The 4,375-nt window shown below is 29.7% G+C and overlaps 1 long non-coding RNA gene across 1 annotated transcript; it reads right to left on the bottom strand.

Annotated features, from left to right (window-relative positions):
- Positions 1–510: 510 nt before the first annotated feature.
- LOC145127858 (uncharacterized) lies at positions 511–1,029 on the bottom strand. Its single transcript, XR_013716481.1, has 3 exons — positions 1,001–1,029; positions 723–915; positions 511–577 (listed from the first exon to the last, which is right to left on the bottom strand). It is a non-coding gene; the product is annotated as an uncharacterized LOC145127858 (long non-coding RNA).
- Positions 1,030–4,375: the final 3,346 nt, after the last annotated feature.

Here is a 4,375-nt window from a genome sequence, read left to right as displayed (position 1 = left end):
CTAAAAGAGAATGATAAAAATATTGTAATGCCTGTAAAACTTTGATTTAAAAAAAAAATACATTCTCTTATATAAAATTTGACTAAAACTACATTCTTTATGTGAATAAACAAAACGAAACTTCATAGTTATATCTCAAACATATGCTAATAGTAAGTAAAAAAAAAAACATATTTCTAAATTCTAACTCCCCCCAGTGAGCAAACTAAAGAACAAGTCTTCTTTCTCACCATTGGCGTTAACCCCATCATTCGGCTTAATCAGAACCCCCATGGTGTCATTAGTTTTCAGAGGTTCAGGTCTTTTCACTGATACAAAAGCTAATTTCTTCTTTAATCGGGTTTAGGTTTAAAAGAATCTAAATTATTATCCAAAAAATTCAAACTTGTAATTTGTTCTTGTTCTTGTTCTTTGTTCTTGCTTGAAGGATCTGAATGATCTTTTTCAGCATTTTGATCGTTATCTTGTTTGCAATCATGAGTAAGAAGATTCTCTACCGAAGAGAGATTTTTCGCTTTAATGGTGGCAGGGTCTTCTACAGAAGGATTGTCTGCTGCTATATCCACCGGTTTTTGGGCTAAATGCAAGAAATAGCAACATACTTTCATTCATTTGTTTATTATATTTATAGCATATCATAATTCTGTTTCTTTATATTACACCATTGTAGTTTGAAAAATATATAAGGAAAAAAACAAAGAGAGTTTTGTAGATACTCTTACCTCCAAGAATAGTTTCAATGCTTTGGTATTCCACTGTTGATAAACCTTCACATATGACATCAACATTTGTTGCCTCTGGATTTTTGTTATCCAATTCACTCTTCCTCTCAACTAAAACAAATTTATCGGTTTCCCACACACATTCCAAAAACACAACTTCTTGCTCAGTTTTCGGGTAATATTCCCTAAAGACCTACATGTCACTCACACAAAAAGACTATATTAATCAAAAAATTAAATAAAATTACATTAAAATTGAAATACAACAAAGAAAATACCTCAATTCCTTCTTGGTTAAGTTTAACAGGCTGCTGCTTTTGTGAGAGAGAAGAAACCATGTTGAAGACTAAAACAACATCGAGTAATATCTGTCAAAAACAAAATAAAAAACTAGTATGCATAAGGATTAAGGAATTAAGCCCAAAATATAAAGATATAAAAAAAATAATCATCTTAATGCTTACTTGTTGAGTTAAAACTCGAAGGCGTGCAAGTATAGCCAACACAGTCATGGAGAATCCTATAAAAAAGGATCGAGCAAGCAAAGTAGATATCTCTCTATTCCAATGTCATGGAGATTAAAGATAAAAAATGTATGAATAACAAAAATTCCAAACTTAAACAAAAGAGAAAAAAAAATCATATTATGCAGTTTCCACTTGAAACACTTCATTTAGTCAAAATATAAGGTAGGATACATAGCTGCCTTCACCATTGGCTCAACCATCTGCAAAAAGAAAAAACAAAAACAGATATTGAATGTTAATGAATGGAGCTACATTCTATTAAATGAAGAACTTAAAATGTATAAATTTTGGAAGAATTACCTGTGAAAGTAAACGTGCAACACCCTGAAGCCGAACCATAAAATTATGTTTGACACTATCACATTTTCTTCTCTTTAAACTATGAATTATAAAAGTATCAATTGGAATTCAAACAGATTGCAGCATATAATATAGAGATTTCTTTTGAAAGGGGACTAGTGAGTAACTTTAGTAATAATATTAATACCTTTCCAAGAGCTGAACTTTTTGCTTAGGTCGATTCCCATTGATGACAAGAAAGGAGGAGTTAACAATTTCCTCCAAGTTAGTTGATTGAAGAAGCTTACAATCTTTTCTCACCTACTTTGCAAAAGAACTCTGGTTACATAAACATTATAAAACATATATAAACTTATGTGCAGTTCACTGACATCAGAGTTTATCCATATTATCAGATTAAAACCAAAAATGGTTTAGAAACAAGAAGCAATACCTTTAACAAGTACTGAAAATATGAGCTTCTGCGATGCTGGTTTTTATTTTTGTGTACAATTCTATCAAGAACACCTAAGTCTGACTGGAATTGACTAAGGAAAGATTGCAATCGTGCTTCAATGGTTTCAAACTGAGCATCCATGTCCTCTGCTCTTCAAAGACATATGTTAGCAATATCATGTACCTAAGAAATGTGAAGGCAGATAGTTACCCCCTTTGCCAATGTAATACATAATTTCTACTTTATTTTCATGTCGAGAAACTCTAAATTGGTACATGTAAAAACATTGGCCCAAAACACACAAACAACAAGAGAAAACAATTCAGCCAATACATGAATATATTAAACATGTAACTGATCAGTGAAAACATGCATATTAAGAAAGTAATCCCTCTCAGGAATTTGATCGAACAACTTGCATGCAATCTGATTTCTAATCTTCTGGTCATTCTGAGCAATCTGATTTCTATCCTTCAATTAACTTTGAGCGGTTTTTTCATCATCAAAACTTTGGTTCCGAAGAAATATAAGCCATAAGACTAAAGAACTCAAGACACTTCATAATTGAGAAATGTAGATGAACATGGATTATTGACATTAATCCATGAACCCAAACAACAAACAATTAGAAACATGAACAACAAACACGATTTTGTAAACGAACAACCAAAATAAGCAATATGCATCATCACGAACGACATTGATAACCTTGAAATATGTATCAGTATTGTCGATTTAAAAAAAAGCAGAAAAATAGGAAGACAAATGGAACCTAGGGTGGGGTGCGACTGTGTAGCTGTGGGGTGCAAAGGTCTCCGGCCGGTGGCTGAAGTCGAAGGTTTTATTAGGGGGTGTTTGGACTGCTTATATTGCTTAATCCCACTGCAATAAGCAAATTTAAGTGTTTGGATAGGAGTCTTAGAAATCAGCTTATTGCGGTAGGATTAAGCTAAATAAGCTGATTTTAATAAGCTAAGGGGGGAATGCTTATTGCTTATTGCTTATTGCTTATTGGTCATTTTTACTCATATAAGCTGTTTTGTTTGCCAAACACTTAAGATGCTTATTGATTATTCCCACCGCAATAAGCTAATCCAAATACATTTTAAAAAAGTGTTTATTCCCACAACAATAAGCAAATAAGCAATAAGCTAATAAACTAAAATCTATTTATCCAAACACCCCCTATGTGTGGAACCTAGGATGGAATACGACGGCGAGCAGGGGAGGAGTCGACGTGAGGAGCAAACACGATGGAGTCGTAAGTATAAAAGCTATGGTTGAAGTCGAAGGTTTTATTATGTATGGCCATATGGGCATGCTCAATTTTCATTGGGAAACTGCAATAAAGTCCCTACATATTGGTCTCATAATCGATTTAGTCCCTATATATTTTTTTTATTTAATTAAGTCTCAAATACCGGTAATCGTATTCAATTTAACCCTTTGACCCGGTCAACATGTCATCCAACTTTCAACAATTACATTTTTGGCCAGATTTCAAAATTTATTACAAATTTGGTCCAAAATTTACACTTTTGGCCTAGATTTTAAATTTTGTTACTAATTTGGTCTAAACTTTACCATTTTTGCCCAAATTTTAGAATTTTATTATGAATTCATCCTAACTTTAGTTTTTTTTACAACTTTTTTTCTCAAAGAATTGTTTCTAATATGTTTGTGATTTATAAAATCATATTTATACAAAAAAAATGTATTTTTACATAAAAATCTTATATTTTCTATATAAAAACATTTTTTAAAAAGTTTTTTGTATATGAAATATCTAGTTATAAAAATAAGTATTTGTTAAGTATATAAATATATACAAATTTGTTTTTATAAAAAAAATGTATACAAAAACGTATTTTACAAAAAAAATGTATACAAACACCTATTTTATCTATATTTTTTTATAAAATCGTGTTTGTTTACATTTTTTTTATAAAAACGTGTTTGCATAATTTTTTATATAATATGTGTTTTTATACATTTTATAAAATGTATACAAACACGATTTTATAAAATATATACAAACACGTATTATATAAAAAATTATTCAAACACGTTTCTATAAAATGTATACAAACACGATTTTATAAAATGTACACAAACACGTATTATATAAAAATTTATTCAAACACATTTATATAAAAAAATATAAACAAACACGATTTTATAAAAAAAATATAGATACACACCTATTTGTGTGCATATATATATATATATATATATATATATATATATATATATATATATATATATATATATATATATATATATATATGGGAAAAGTGAATATACCCTTAAGGGTATATAAGCTTAGGTACTCAAACCTACCATAATACGTCGTTTTGTTTGATATATTAATTATAACGTTCTTAAACTTC

Source organism: Lactuca virosa, chromosome 7, assembly GCF_052849685.1.
Source record: "Lactuca virosa cultivar CGN04683 chromosome 7, Lactuca_virosa_CGN04683_v6, whole genome shotgun sequence".
Lineage (NCBI taxonomy): Eukaryota > Viridiplantae > Streptophyta > Magnoliopsida > Asterales > Asteraceae > Lactuca > Lactuca virosa.
Note: the sequence above shows the minus strand (reverse complement) of the source record. Positions and strands in the feature narration are given on the sequence as shown.